Source organism: Bacillus rossius (assembly GCF_032445375.1).
Source record: "Bacillus rossius redtenbacheri isolate Brsri chromosome 9 unlocalized genomic scaffold, Brsri_v3 Brsri_v3_scf9_2, whole genome shotgun sequence".
Taxonomy (NCBI): domain Eukaryota; kingdom Metazoa; phylum Arthropoda; class Insecta; order Phasmatodea; family Bacillidae; genus Bacillus; species Bacillus rossius.
In genome coordinates, this window is record NW_026962013.1 from 15,257,604 (window position 1) to 15,274,594 (window position 16,991).

The following is a 16,991-nucleotide window of genomic DNA, read 5'->3' on the forward strand; positions in this document are numbered from 1 at the left end:
CAAAACGAGCTCTAACCATTTTGATTAAATTTAAAGAATAGCTGTTTTCAGGGGCCATTAATAGAACTACATCAGTCCCAACTGTAGGAAACAATGTTTTACTGTAAATTTTACATTAAAATTTAGAATACATGCAACAGTAAACAAATATAATTTAATCTGGCATTCTGTGGTTTGAATCATTCCGAAATCCGGCACCAATCGAGCCGCTTACATTCAAATTTTTTTGGGTGGATTCCAACTGTTGATCTTGGCTGGCAGTCTGCGTTACCGGCATTTTTAGTTCTCTCAAAGTTTATCATTACTGTCAGTTTTTGTTTCAGTACAGTGTTTTTTGTTTTATAGTGGGTTAAATATAAGTTTTGGTATTCCCGCCTAAACTACATCGACGTTCGATAGTCTGGCAAAATCGCTAGTTCAGCATGGCTGTTGTAAGATTTTTCATTGTATTGTAAACAGAGTTTCGCTTTTCCCAAGTGAAGCATGGTCATCCAGATATTTGGTATCAATGCTGTTAATACATTTAGTAGAAATTATAAATGAGAAAAATCATCATAATACTAATTCTTATTTGGACTTTCGTGTGCAATATAGGTACCATATAATATTAAGTAAAATCATATATCATGCAAATAAAAGTAATGTAGGTAATAGATATAATTCATTCAGCAGTGGAGTTTTTTTTCTGGACTAAAGAGCATACAGATCGCTTTGACCTTGTCAGTCTCTCTCTTCTTTGCTTCTGATTGCTTTCTTATTGTAATTAGTGCCTCTTGAGTGTGCTTTCAACAACTATTAGTTTTTTATAGTACACAATTCAGTCTTTAAAAGTTTTTTTCTTTTCTATCAGTTCTTTCAGATGCATGATTGTATAAGATATTTAAAGTTAGTTAATACTATTTTTGTTGTTGAATTTAACAACTATGCATTTACCTAATTCTAACTAAGTGAAATTTCATTACAATGTACCTGGAAAAAAAATTTTTGTTACATTATAATGAAAGTTTTGTAAACTGAACTGTTTACCGAATGTAAAACTTCTTGTAGGGATCTGAAAATATGTACTTTAAAGTGAGAAATACTTTAAAGTGAGGTGCTTTATAATGAGTTTCCACCATAGGTATTGCATGTGATGAACTATTACCACTGTTGTTCGCAGATGGTTGCATGACTAGTGAACATGTACCTGATGATGCTTTGCATGCTATGAATGAGGTTGTGACGTCTCATTTTGGTGATGATATTAATTACAACCAGTGTCAAGAAGATGAAATGCATGATGGTAGTAATGATATATGTCAGGAAGATGACATGCATGAGTACACTGTCATCCTCACAAAACACTGGGGATCTCTTGGTCTGCAAATACAGGTACAGTGAATTGAACACAGTATGTAGAATAATCAGCTTCGTAGGGTTTGGCTTGTTTGAAGCTTTGCACGTGTCATTTAAACTAAATATGTTATCAATTCACATGATTATGTTTTGGATGCTAGAGCTTTAGTAAAGCACTTACGCTATCTTTCTGGCTTTGTAGAGCAGTAGTACATCAAATAGTTTATTTCTGTGAAACTAAATCTTCAGTTTTACACATGCACATTTTTTGTAGTATTTGTTTTTTGTTAACACATGTTGTGTGGGCTAATGCCTTACTCTCTGCCCTTTACTATATACACACCTCCCATCGTTAATTTTTTTTGTGCCAGTTTACAAAGAAACTCAGCAAGCAGTATAGGATTTAATATTCCCATTTCTATGCTGGCAGCAGACTTTATACTATTGTCCTCCCAAATTCCTAAAAATTATATTCCCACCAACAAATGGAAAGAATTTGAAAGCAAACAGCGGGCAAAGTGGTAATAAGTAATAATTAAAGTAAGTAAGTAATAATTAAAAAATTTTTGCGTGACCAGTGTCATGATCGCTCACAAGCAGTTAATTTTCCATAGTTTCAAAATTAATTAATGCTTACCACATGGCAGGTGAAACGAAACATTAAGTTCCAAGGAACTCAGAAACAACAATCTATGGCAGTTTCAATTTTCATAAACCTTGTAGTAGGTATACAGAAAACAATTGTAGGAACTAAAGATTGTGCAAATGAATGAATAAAGACAGAAATATGTACTTTTTTTTATTGAATATTTTGAGTTTTTATATTTAAATGAAAACCATTTGACTCACGTGTTTAACAGACCAAAATGACTTATCTTTGCACAAAGCAGTATTTTTTAATTATATACAGCATTCAGGACTTTAGCACTTTACAACAAACAGCATATTCAAAGGACGGAAGTGTAACTTACAAACTGAAATACTGTAACCAAAAATTAAAAACAGGGTGGCCACATCTCGGAATTTACTTGAAATCCTGGAAAAGTCATTGAAATTCCCCAGTCATAGTAATTTGAGAGTAAATTCACCCAGACTGAAAGTTTTTTTTCCCCAGATAGTTTCTGTTTGAACTAAAAAAAATGTAAAGAGATATGGGGATGGTAAATGTTTTTTTTTTCATTCAGAAAATTGCAAAAAAATTGTAAATTGTTTATAAAAAAATATAAAATTTGGTCTGGGAAATTTTATTAAATATTTGTGTGGACACCCTGGACAAAGTGTACGAGCTGCAGTCGGTGGCATCTGGAGGTGCGGAGTGGTGTGGATCTCCCACATCTGACAGTCTCTTTCCTCGGGCCGGCTAGCTCCTACGACAAGCAACGCCGACCCGGGTCTCTGGAGAAACCACACGGGGTTGTGGTCGGCTCCAGAGGTTGGAGCCGGTACACGTAGGGATCCCCTTCCCGGAGGCTGCGGGGACCCCCGTCGGATGCTGGTTCCCTGGGAGATCGCAAGCTGGCACTAGGACGATGAGCTTCGAGGTGTCAACCGACGGGTTTGCGAAAAGCCAAGGCCGCATTGAGGCTGCAGCACAAAGCAGAAGTACCATGTTGAAGAAAAAAAAAATATTTACATACATGTTTAATTTACAAACTAGATTTGAAAGGTGTCTATTGTCTAACTAAAACTGTCTCGATTATAAATGAAACTACGCTTATACTGAAATTTGTCTGCAAACAAAAAAATTTTCTCAACTACTATTACATATTAATTATAAGCAGCAGTTTTTAGAGACACCCATGTAACTTGGAAAATGGCGTTAAAAGCTTCACAATAACATACAACAAATATAAAATTCTTAATTTTTTTTAAAATGAATGTAATATAAAAAATGTTGTTGGAACCAAATCTTGAATGTACCGTAAGAACATGCATTGCACAAACATACTTTTACACCATATGTATTATTATAGGTCACTACTTCTAGTTCATAGTTGGAACATAATGTTATAAAAATCTGTCTTCCAGCTCAATGCCTCGCATGTAGAGGTGATGAAGTCCTAATAAGAATGGCAGTTTTGCCCTGCGTGCTTCTTGGCTTCTGTAACAAGTAGCTAGGTAGGTAGCCCCCTTATACAGGCATGTCTCAGAACTCAATGTCAAGCCTAGGCCAATTAATTTCTGTTCTGAATTTAAAAGGGGTTGGGGGGGAGGGGGGTTGTCTGTAAAGTCTGTTTACGGACAATAATTTTTTATGATAACGTCATAACATAAGAAAACATTGATGAAAAATTACATACTTTTTAATTTTCAAATATTATTTACAGTTTTTGCAAATTTAATTTCAATAATTTGTTTAAATATAATCACGAAAAATTAGTTATAGAAATAAACTGAAATCAAATCAATGTCAGTAAATTGTTAATTTGAAATGACGAAAGTGGACAAATAAATCAAATTTTTTAAATTGCTGCTTTTAAAAAGCCCACCTGAACCTGTTTGATATTATAGAAGATTTTCTCGCATAGTGGTTGGCCGGTTATTGCATGCTCAGCTCAGGCGGAACGTGACAATGAGCCATGCTTTTTTGTGCGTGCAGCTGGCGTTCATAGATTTATAAGATGTTATTACGTCAAAATGGTCTTAGTTTTTGAGTGTTAGGTTTTTCTTTTCTCTTCAGAATATTTAAAATCCCTTCTCTCACCAAATTATTAAATACTGTGACTAAATTTTTATCATGCAATCATGAATAACCCTAATGTTAATAAGAATTCCAAATTTATTTGCAAGACTCGACTATTCATACTTTAAAAAAAATGTACTATGCTATCTTAAAATACATTGCTTGAATGAGCCATCTTTTCAAATAACTTGCTAAGTAAGCATAGTACATTTTTTTTTTTCACTATGATAGTAAGAATATTTTTCCCAAAAGTATATAATGTTTGATTTAATCTTGAATTGTTATCACTAGTAACTTTATTCCTGATTGTGTGGCAAAAATTTGGAGTTACAGTATGTATTATATAATTTCGTGCAGGGTGGGTATTTTAAAACTGTTGGAAAATTTTCTATAATTCATTAAGTTTTGGTTTTTTGATTAAGAATCATTATTAACTGGCCGATTAACTGTTACATGCAAATAAATTGAACCAACTTAAAAACAAAGAATTTTTCAGGGGGAGGGAGGATAGCTGCTTCCCTATTCTGAAGTGGAAAAACAAGAAGCCTTAGTTATAAAATATGTAATGCTCACAAGCTATTGTTTGGACTCTTTCCATTCAAAACTGGACATGCCCTTACTTACAAACATAGAATAAAGAGAGACTGGCTTTTAAACATGTTGTAAATATATTGTATGAGTCCAGATAGAGCATAGCATGTGGAGGAGAAAGGAAGGGCAGGAGGGGGAATGCATAGTCGGACTGAGATGATTAAGAAGCTAGGGTGAGAAGCATTACAAAGGTGGAGAAGGGTGGAAAGGTTAATCAAACTGTACAAGGTGCTAAAGGGAGAGGCGGAGCTGGGAAATAGGAAACATAGAGGAGGGTATAAATGACAGAGAGGTCACAGGTGGAAGCTTCAGGGAGAATGAAGGCGAATGGAAAGAGGTAGGTAGGAATGCTTTCCTTCAGAGGACAATAAGGAAATGGAATGGAATGGGTGAGATGTAAGGGACCTTCGGAGAAATCTGAAGGGTGGGGAGGAAGAGTGAGTGAAAAAGGAGGACTTCTTGCCACCGGGTGAAAGACCAATTGCGAGTGAAATATCTATTTTAACCCGTAATCAACACACACAAAAAAAATTACATTAATGACACGCATGGGTCCCAGGGACCCAATTTTTCTTCTTCTAGGTTTCTGTTAAGTATGTTGCTTGTTTAAGAAATTGAAAAAAATGTTTGAATTCCAACATTTATTACCTTTAATTACAAAAATCTGTGTTTTAAAATACATTTAACAAACATTACAAAAAAATAATTTGGAAATCAGTGCATTTGTAATTTTTTGTTGAATTGTGATTTTTAAGTGGAACTGTATCTTGGTTTTTTAATTAAGATACAGTATCAAAACATTGTAGTCTTATAGTCAATATATGTCTTTATCTTCAGGTATCACAAATTTTTCGAAAAGATAATACACAAAAAATAATTGCAGCTCTTTGAAGGCTCTTTCATAACTGTTCAGAAGTCCATACTGCTTTCCTTGTGATCACATAAATTATTACTAAACACATCACCACAAAACATAGGTATAAAAATTTTGCTAAATGCACTTAGAGCAAACTATTTTCCCACACTGAACACACAAAGAAACATGACATTTGACACATTCATGAAAGGTCTTCCTGTCTCTTTTGGGCGGGCAAGAAGTACATCTTTTCCTCTTAGATTTGGTGACAGAAGCGTTTTCTCCTGATGTAGAAGGTTGACTTGTTTCTTGTTTGATTCCTAGAATGGTTTATATACTTTCTTTGATGTCCTTCCTCAGCTTTGGTGCCTGCGGTTTTCGATGCATATGTTCACTGGCAAGCTCTTTTCCCAACTGAACAAGGAAACGTCTTTTGTCCACTTCAAGGGTCTGGCTGTTGCCGCTGAATAAAACATGTGAATTCACACCTGCAATATCTAGCAATGCATAGAAAATAGCCATTGGCCATTGACGAGTGCGACGCCCAGTGGAATAATTGTGACATTTCTCATCAAGTGCATCCACTCCACCCTTAGTTTGGTTGTAGTCCATTATAACAACTGGTTTTCCTGTTGACTCGTCAATGTGTTTGGTATGATGCATTGTTGAAATCATATTCACAACTTTTCTATTTTTAGGAACAAAGGAAACTAATGTGATTCTTCCAGAGAAACCATGTAAAGAAGATGATACTTCTCTTCCTTTAGAGTTGACAAATGCTGCAGGTAGTTGACTTTTTTTTTTTTATTGTCCCTATGTACTTTGAATATATATACTGTGTAGAAGTCGCCAGCCCAGGTTAAAATTTCTAATACGGTTTTGAGGTAGTTGGTTAATTCACCGCCGCAAGCGCCACCATCTCTAGGGCATCGACTTGTGGTGGTCCCTAGCGGACAAGTGTCAAACTCTTCAAACACCCCTTCCCCCTCCAGTTGAATGACGTTGAGCTGCAGTGAATGATGGATGAGGGGTGCGGGGAATGACAGCAGGCGACAGCGCTGCGCTCTAACGTGTAAATAACAACTAAGACGATGCAGGGCGTTACGGCAGCGCACTGCAGCGGTGAAGTTCCCAAGCTGCTCTTCATACGCATCTGAAAAACGTAGAGTAAATCCTATCCACTCGCGACTTCTATACAGTATATATATTCAAAGCTATGTATGTAAGGTTCATTTTGTTTAGCTCAGACAAGTTCTATTGACGTGAACCAATTATCACCCGTAATATTTGTATTGCTTCCTTGAATAGGTTTTGCTAATCTCAGTACCACCATTGATGGAACTAACAAGCTAGGTTTTGATGTAGATTGCTGTCCTACAGTTAGGCCGCAGTACACTTCAGCATTCAAACAATAGTGCAATTTGGCATCTGTCAGGATATAAATATTTTTATCCCATACTTTCTGGGTTTCGAGGGTATGTACATGCGAAACGAACATCTTCCTCGAAAACCAACAAGCATCTCATCAATAGTTACGTACTGACCTACTGAATAATTGCGCTGACACTGCTCTATGAATTTCGCAAATAACCATGAGATATGAGCAAGCTTATCTGACTGCTGTCTTTCAACCCATGTTTTTGAATCATCAAAACGCAAGCAGCGTAGTAGAAAAAATACTCTGTTGTATGGCATTACTGCACGAAAAATTGGCCTTCCAGTCCCATCTTTAGCATATACAGCCAACAGATCTTCACTGTTCGATTTGAAAGCACCCCACAGATAACACAAACCTAATAGGGCCTTTATTTCAGTCACATCATTTTCATGGTGATACGACAGTTTGTTGATACCTTCAGTTACAGAAATTATTCTTTCGTTAGTCCGAAGAACAATTTCCTGTAGCATTTCAGCTGTAAACAAAAGCTCCCAAAATGCTATTGGGTTTGGTGTTCCTATCTGGATAGCTTCTCCTTTTGTACCTGGTAAATGACATCTTGGTATGATGTTGTGCTGTTCTACCTCGTATAACTGAATGTTTTGACCATTTCATTCTGTTTTTCCCATAAAAATAATTTGAGCCTTCAGACTCACCATTAGTGTCCTCTTCATCTCCACTTTCATCTGTTCCAGATTCATGTTCACTTACTTCATAGTCACTATCTGAACCACTAATGTAATCAGTATCACTTAATGTTCGGTCTGAAGCTGCCAAAACTTGATCTTCATCCGAACCTCCATCCATATTGCAAAACTTAGTACAGAACACGTAGTTGTAAAAGTTACCTAACTGACACACATGGGTCCTGAGGACCCAAGCATACCTCTATAGCATCAACAAGCACCTGCAAAGGAATGAACACCACACTAGTCCAAGGCCGACTGAGGGTTAGGAAACTACCTGGATGGCTGGGCCAGTGCTACAAACCCTCACTGACGTAGAGCGAAATTAAAATTTCCACGGGTCCCCAGGACCCATATGTGTCGATTACGGGTTAATCTAATCATGAGCTAGCAAAAGTTAAGCCAAACGCAAAGGCGCACACATGGGGGAGATTGGATACATCCACGCCCCGTCGCCCCGAGAATCCAAAACAAATAAAATTCTGCTGACGTTCTTGGCCAAACAAACCGGGCCGTTGCTCAGTAAAGTCGGTTGAGAAGGGGGAAGGGGGTTGAAGTTACAATAAAATGGGGTGAATAGGATCAAAAGTTCGAAAAATTATTTTAAACATAATATAGCAGAAAATAATTATACATATAACTATGCATATTAAAACTATTGTTAGAACAATGTATTAATTTTCAAAATATGTTACAAAAATTTGTTCCTAGTCACCCCGTTTTACGTTATAAAAATTTAATAGTTTTGAAATGGTTCAACTGTTGGATTCATTAGCCTCATCTATTGTCCGGCTTTATGTTTCACCTCGTGAAAAATTATATACAAATGAAAATGGAAAGCCATATTCTTTGTTCACGGCCTTGTTATCTAACTGAATTTAGTTATTACCAAATATCGTAATAGGACAATATGGGAAACTCTAGTCAATTATCATTGGCGAAGCGCAGACAATTTACTGCATTTTAAGTTATTTTACACTTCAGCCCCGCTAGATGCCACTACTGTACACGTTTTTTTTTACGCACGTAAACGACGTAGGTACATTTTTAAGCTGCCAGGTTCGCTGGAATCACTTTTCTCGCGTAAGAGATTCTACGTGTAATCGATTACTATTGTATGTGCAGCGCTCTGTCTAGTAAAAGTTAAACTATATGAAAACTGCTAGTTGTCAAAAATTGTCGTGGCACTAATTGTAAATATTTAGAAATAAGTTAAATTTAGTAAGTTATTTATAAATAATTGTTCTGATAATATATTATATCAACAGGGTGTTATATATATGGTATGATTGTTTAATACGTAACTAAACAAAAATTATATTACTGTGTTTTAAAATGTCAGTCAATACGCCAGCTTGATTTTGAAAGGAAAGCATGAAATTTCTAACTAGCTTTATTTTTTTTAATGGTAATTGATTAAATACATAAGTAATTAGTTGACTCTAATTTCATATTTTTGGTGCATTGTGTTTTGTTGTGTTGAATTTCTTCATCCATCAGAACAAATTAAAATATTTTTCATGTTGTTTATTTTTATTGCACTTTCAGGAGTTTTCAAGTTTGAATTGGCCTTATATTTGTGTCACTGATCTGATGTCTGGTGGTGCTGCCCATTTAGACGGAACCATCTCAAAAGGTAGGGGAAAATACATTAAGGAACTCAACTTTATGGAAAACATATAGATGATAGTAAATTTTTCTATGTTAAACGCAACAAGAAACAATTTGACTTAAATAAAAATATGTGTAGAATAGATAACAATATTTATATACATTATTAATTACATTTCTATCAACGGCTCCTCTGGTAGCTCAGTTGGTAGAGCGGTGGACTGTAGAGTTGTATAATAGAAATCCATAGGTCGCTGGTTCAAATCCGGCCCGGAGGAAGCGAAGAAATATTTTTTACATAAACTTTAATTGTTATTTATTGTATAAGTGTATTTTCTCACACAATCGTATTTTAATTTTTGCTTTCAATTTTTATCTTTCAAGTGCCGAAATCGCTAACAATTCATACTAACATTAATGATGCATCGTAAACTTCAACGCACTACCTTAAATAAGCAGGGGATTTTATTCTAGTATTTTGAATTATAGATTTGAATGTAGCAACGTCTATGTACTTAATGTGAATTCAGCCTCAACCCCAAAATTTTATCTTAGATCCGTTCTACAACGACACTAAGTGGAGACGTATCACGTAAATGGAAACAAGTCCGCAAGATATTTGTGTTTCATTATCCGTCTGTCGTTTCCACTTTGCACGGAACCGAAATGAAAAAAAAATTAATCAATGACATTTAACTTCATGACTACAAAAAATTAATTGAATTTGTAAAATAAATGAGATCCGGTTAGCGTTTACATATTTAATAAAAAGTAACAAAAGTAATAATAAAACCATATATATTTTTGTCCTTGAATATAATTTTCACGTATTTTAATTGTAAACAAACATGGCTAACACCGCGGCCAAATACTCGGCTTCTATTGGTCGCACGTAGTAACGTAAACGAAAGAGCTGAGCATTGCGGGTCATGTCCGCATACGTGGCATTGTAGATGGTCGGTTCCATTATGCATCCGTCTCCGTATAAATGATGCTCGCCAATACCCAGCTCTTCCGTTTACGTTACTCCGTGCAACCAATAGAGGCCGAGTATTTGGCCGCGGTGGTAGCCATGTTTGTTTTTACATTTTAAATTCGTGAAAAATGGTTTAGAGTAAAAGAATATCCAGCAATCTTTAATTGATTTCTGGTTTATTTTTATTATATAATTAAATTCTGACGTGTTCTCATAAATATCTCAAATTGTTTTAGCAATATATATTTTTTTACCGTGAAATTAAATTTCATTCCTTGCTATTTTTTAAGTTTCCGTGCATTGTGAAAGTGGCAGAAGGATAGTGAAACGTAAATATCTTGTGGGTTCGTGATTCTTTTCCGTGTCATTGTAGGTTTTTGGGCTTATAAACAACGCAAGGAACGCAACTACGCAACAACGCAACACGCAACCAACGCAAGAAAATCACCGTCGTTTATAAAGCACTCAAGTTGAAAGACATCACCAACACTATTACTTAAAATATTAAAACATGAGAAAACAAATTTTTTACCACGGGCCTTTTTGGGTAATTTATATTTATCATGAAAACAAAATATATTATCAGTAATTTGATGTAAAACTGTTATTTTCTTTCACTGTGTAAAAATTTAACAAGTGTAAATATGATGTAGCTATATAATAAAAAGGAAATATTGGCCTTCTATGCACATAAAATTGACGTCTTTTTTAAGTTTTCGAAACACTCCATTTTAAATATGTAAGGCTGAAACGCAAACCGAAACGCAATATTTTTAAAGTTGGGCGATGCTTGCGTTGTTTTTTTTTTTTTTTTTTGCGTATTGCGTAGTTTATAAATGAGTATTTGAAAACGTTATTTAACTTTTTTTGCGTCTTGCGTTATTGCGTTTATTGCGCAGTTTACAAACCCGGCCATAGGCTAGAAGAGCGTTCTAAGAGCGTATCAAGCATAGGCTAAGTATTTTCGCTGGTGCTTCTAGAGCGGTATCGCCTCCAAACGCAAGGCCGTGAACTTGCGCGCGGTCTTTCTCGCCTTGCATAAAGCGACTATGCCATTTTGGCGGTAACCATAAAATAGTATGGCGGAGAAATTAAGATAAAGTTTGGATAACAAGGCCCTTAAGTGATTACAAAAATCTCTACCAGATGTTTCATGGCCTAGAAGTTATTCTGAAAACACGTGTTTTTAGCCCTTCTCACTCTTCTAAAAATACAGTTTAGAAAAGAAATACGGAACCAGAATCTACTCGTCCGCCCTCGTAAAACAGAAGCCGATCGGACATGTTGAGCAGTTTTTTAAATCGCGTGGGTTTTCCTGAAGCTTTGCTCGCCCAGGTAGACGGGGGCAATTGCTCGTTTACTCTTCACTCTTTTGTAACAGGATACGTAAGACAGTTGTGGCTCCTGAAGTAGGCGGGGCGCGGACCATCACACGACGCCTTGGCGAAGCCCTGTAGCAGCTTTGAATATATATACTGTATAGAAGTCGCCAGCCCAGGTTAAAATTTCTAATACGGTTTTGAGGTAGTTGGTTAATTCACCGCCGCAATCGCCACCATTTCTAGGGCATCGACTTGTGGTGGTCCCTAACGGACAAGTGTCGAACTCTTCAAACACCCCTTCCCCCTCCTGTTGAACGACCTTAAGCTGCAGTGAATGATAGGTGGGGGGGTGCGGGGAATGACAGCGGGCGACAGTGCTGCGCTCTAACGTGTAAATAACAACTAAGACGATACAGGGCGTTACGGCAGCGCACTGCAGCGGTGAAGTTCCCAAGCTGCTCATCATACGCTTCTGAAAAACGTAGATTAAATCCTATCCACTCGCGACTTCTATACAGTATATATATTCAAAGGTAGCAGTTTGTTGAGCCCGTACCGCCGGCAACAGCAGCGGGGAAGGGTGTGAAACAAATATACATAATCGCTGTGATTATTTTAAGTAACATAATTTTATATAAAAAAAAAATTTGTTTGGACTTTTAAAATAGTAACCATAACTGTAACCTGTATAATATTCTAGAAAGAGTGTAGGTAAGAAATAACCATGCAATTATAATGTAGCACGTGACTGTAAAATTGTCCTCCGATCCTGGGTCCAGGGCCCATGGAGGCCATGGGGGAAGGACAAGGGCAGCGAACCTGGTCGTAAGGACGCGCTGAAGGGCGGCTGAGGACGGGCGAGAGGGCGAAAGGGCGAGGCAGAGGGAACTTGTATCGAGGAAATTGCGTCGCGGGCTGCAGGGGCCCGGCGCGCGTGCAGGAAATTAGGACAGGCGGTACAGTCCCTGCAAGAAGAGAGCAGACTGATGGGCCAGTTTAACCTGAGGACGGCGTGGTGGCAGCATTGCATGTCTTCATTCACGTGCACACACAGTAATAACTTTGAATATATATACTGTGTAGAAGTCGCCAGCCCAGGTTAAAATTTCTAATACGGTTTTGAGGTAGTTGGTTAATTCACCGCCGCAAGCGCCACCATCTCTAGGGCATCGACTTGTGGTGGTCCCTAGCGGACAAGTGTCAAACTCTTCAAACACCCCTTCCCCCTCCAGTTGAACGACGTTGAGCTGCAGTGAATGATGGATGAGGGGTGCGGGGAATGACAGCAGGCGACAGCGCTGCGCTCTAACGTGTAAATAACAACTAAGACGATACAGGGCGTTACGGCAGCGCACTGCAGCGGTGAAGTTCCCAAGCTGCTCTTCATACGCATCTGAAAAACGTAGAGTAAATCCTATCCACTCGCGACTTCTATACAGTATATATATTCAAAGGTAATAAGTTCAGGCAAAGCTCATTACTGCTTATACAGATACTAACAACTGATTTTTGATGCCGTAAATTGAAAGGAGTGTAAATCTGATAACTCTTTATACATACGCTTGTATGCAAAAAAATTTACGTAAAACAATCTTTATTTTATTATTTTTTTTTTTGTTCCGCAACCGCAAACATTTGTTCGTCGTAACACGGTAGGCTACTCATACACCTCCACCTTCAAAGTCAACTTTAAGTTATAATTGTTTTAAAAATTTAAGTCTGAACCCGGACCAAGTACAAGCCGTGACTGCTCACGAAAATCGGCAGTGTTTGGTAACCCCCCCCCCCCCTCCTCTCCCTTGTTCTTACCCATTCACTTGTGGAACCGCGTGCAACTCTTCGGCAATTGGTCCGGGCAGGGGGGTGGGGAGGGGGTTATGGGCGGAGAGGAAATGTAGATGTACTCCATTTCCTCTTGCTCTCGGCATACAGAAGGAAGATTCGCAGCCGCCCTTCCACCCCTCTTCCTTCTATTTCTCTGATTGCCGTGCGGGACCTCGGAGCAAACAAGACATCTTCCGCTTCCGCAGCCCCCCCCCCCCCCCCCCCCCCCAGGGCGATACGACCCACGTGACGCGGCCAGACTAGAAGCCTCTCTCTTCAGCGAACACGGCTTTCAGACGTCCGTCCGCATCCAGCCGAGGGAGAAGAATATCACATGCGGCATTTTCCTTTTGTTACTGGTTTTCTTTACTTGCGTTCTTCGATTCACGTCCGCAAACCGAATTTGCAAGGCTGAAGATTTATCGAGCACATGCTAGTGGGAAAAGGGGGGGGGGGGGGGGAGATGAAAGTTACAGAATCGGTTTTATTCCCGGGTCTAGAAATCGAAATAGGTTTAATACTTTATTCCCCGCAAAATTGAGGAAACACACATTTATTGATCAAGAAAACTGGTATAATAATAATTATTATTAATTGCTGCCGACTGTTTTTCAGGCGTCATGTTTATCAACACAGTACGCATATTCCTCGGATGTCTAAGATACTTTAACTCTTAAGATATATTAAGTTCATCTTTAACTGTATTTTTTGAGTAAACTTAGTTGCAATTAAACGTATATTAGAAATTGTATTAAAAACATTGTTTTTATTGTGTACGCGCATAACATTCGTCTGAATGAAGCTCGATTATTGGAATGTTCCAGGCGACATGTGAGTATTTCAAGGAATGAAATAAAAATGGGGCTAGCAAACTTGTGATGTAAAATACCCTGACGTTTCCTTGTCCACTGATATAAGTTAGTCGCCAAAAAGTAAAAAAAAAATAATAATAATAATAATAATAATCTCTACTCGTATGCATAACACACATCGCTATTGCAGCAGGCAACTATTAAATATTTTATTGCACTGCTGTTGGTAGGACTGAAATCAACGCTCATGGTCGAAGAGTTCATATAATTACGAGCAAAATTGAATGGAAGAAAAACCTTTTTGTAACTCTGAAATACATGCTGTAAGGTTGAAGAAATGACGTGTACGTAGAACCTGTACAAATAAAAATAGGTGTCTAACATAACTTTTTGAAGTTATTCTTCTTTAGGCGCGTTATGAAAAAATGATGAGAGTGAAATTTTAAGATGCGCGCGCATCACTGTAACACAAAATTAACAAGTTGAAGCTGCCCCGCTAAACCGCTCATTAAGTCTCGAAAAAAAGCTACCAACAAAATAGAAATAGAATCTCTATTAGTCGCGCATGTTGGCACGCTCGTCACCTCTGATCACTGTTTCCATATTTATAATATTTATCCTCATGTTTCTAGTTTCATACAAGTGCGAATTATAGGTATGTGTGCTAATAAATTAAATTCAGTAGTGATTTAAATTGAATATTTTGATTAATATTATTTACTATTCGTAAATATTAGTAAAAAAAATTGTACTTATATACTTTTTCAAGTGCTCCAATATAATTGAGGTTAACTATCAGTATGTATTATTTTTTGATTTAATTTAAAATATTAGATATTATTTAATATAATAAATACTAAATATTATAAAATTATTAATGTTAAATAATTATTTATTATTGGTTATTTAATATTTAAAAAATACAGAAATAAATTTAATAAAACATTTAATAAAAAATTTGTGATAAAAATTAAAATCGAACATCAAATTAAAATATTTTTTAAATATTTGTTAAATTGAATAAATAATAAATATTTATAAAAATAAATGAACCAATTTAATGAAAACTTGATAAAAATGAAAAGTGAATATTACATTAAGAAAATAATAAATATTTAAAAAATTAACAAACTTAAATTAAATTTTTGAATCTATTATTACATTTATTTATTTTCATTAAAAATATTAAATAATCAAAAATAAATATTTAAAATTAAGAATCTTATAATATTTAGTACAAATTATGTCATATATATTTATTATTCTCTAAATTTTATTTATTTAATTTTTCAAATTTAAACTGAACTTTATTGACTGTGTTGACTATCTTTTTCCAGCCCTTTTATTATTTTATTGTAATTAATTATTTGCATACAATTAAAAACTATTTTAATGATGCCAAATAAGTATAACTTCTCACGCGCGTACATAAGTACACGCACCCATTTTTTTTTAAATTTGGTTTTTAGTATCCTCATCATTAAAAATTATTCCCTGACTACCTAAGGAATTTCCTGAATATCCCCTGGCTTATCCCTGTTGCTAGCCTCCCTGGTAAAACTGTAGCTTCTTCCTGAGCGCCAAGTGTGCTTGCAGCCGCGCTCACGCTCGGCGAGTATGCACATAAGAGATGTAACAAGGTGGGGGGAGGGGGGGGGGGCAGCTCGCGGCGCAGTGCAAACTTAGCGCAGCGGTCGGCTTGGCAGAACTGCCTCGGAAACTCGCTAAACTGTTTGCGGGGGTTGGTGGTTCAGGAGATGGCACACCGAATTATTTTGGTTCCGTAATTTCGTGTTCCTGCTAATTACTTCAAATAAAATCATAACATAACTTTTGTTAAATGTCTACGAAATGTTCCATAAGTATTCATTTGGTGGATTTTAGAAACTTGAAGGCCAATTATTATGTAAACCCTAGCATGGACCAAGAGCACATAATCATGTTGCATGGAGTTTTAAATTAATCGTTTGTGTGTAGCCTTTGTTGTGTGTTAAAAATTTGTTGTCCAAAACCCTTGTGGTATATATAAAAAAAATTAAAGATGACCATTGAGATATTAAAAACTATTAGATGAATACGTATTGCATTTATAAAACACTTTATAAACAATTAACGATATTTGTATAATGAATTTATTTAAAATAATGATCAAAAACACGAAATTGTGGAAGCAAAATAATTGAGGATGCCGCCCCCGTAAGTCACGAACAGGGTGGGAGGGGTGGGAAGAAGGAGGGGAGGTGTCGAGAGAGACGGAGAGATAACGCGGAGACGGGCTTAATTGCGAGAAACACGGAACAGCCTCGGGGCGGAGGTATGTTTTCCCGCTCCTGGGCCGTTAGTGAAGGGGGGGGGGGGGGAGTATCCGTCCTAGGAGACGCGTTCAAAAGCGCGGGAGGTTTGGAAGGAGCGCCCCTTTGAAGTTGTTGCCGTCCTGGCATCCTTATCCCTGCACGGGCTGAGGGAAGTCATTTAGAAATTCAGTTGCCCGATCGAGTTATATCTCGGGAACTTCGTTTCGTCCATACCTAATGCTCTCCACGGCACGTTCATTCTGCTCCCTAACCCCCCCCCCCCCCCTCTCCCATCACCATCAACCCGTTTCCTTTTATCGCTACTCACTAAGAACAACTGTATCTTACCCGTTTCCGATTTTTCTCTAACCCCAAATTTAATGTTCAGCTGCTGCCTACGCGGATCTTGTGTTTTAACCGTTTGAACTATCAACACAACTATTTCACAAAGCTTTCAGAGGAAGAAAAAAAAACATGTGAATTTTAAGCGTGAAATTTTAAGTTCCTCAGTTTGATGCATTCGGGGAGAAGAAGAAAAAACTTGACTCCGTGAGAAGCCTTGC

General features: G+C 37.0%; 1 long non-coding RNA gene and 1 other non-coding gene across 2 annotated transcripts; one reads left to right on the forward strand and one right to left on the reverse strand.

The window, feature by feature from the left end:
- Positions 1–2,121: 2,121 nt before the first annotated feature.
- On the reverse strand, positions 2,122–8,072 carry LOC134543314 (uncharacterized). Its single transcript, XR_010076908.1, has 2 exons — positions 7,867–8,072; positions 2,122–2,919 (listed from the first exon to the last, which is right to left on the reverse strand). It is a non-coding gene; the product is annotated as an uncharacterized LOC134543314 (long non-coding RNA).
- A 1,318-nt stretch (positions 8,073–9,390) lies between these two features.
- On the forward strand, positions 9,391–9,478 carry Trnay-gua (transfer RNA tyrosine (anticodon GUA)). The gene is given in 2 exon segments: positions 9,391–9,427; positions 9,443–9,478. It is a non-coding gene; the product is annotated as a tRNA-Tyr (tRNA).
- The last annotated feature ends 7,513 nt before the right edge of the window (positions 9,479–16,991 follow it).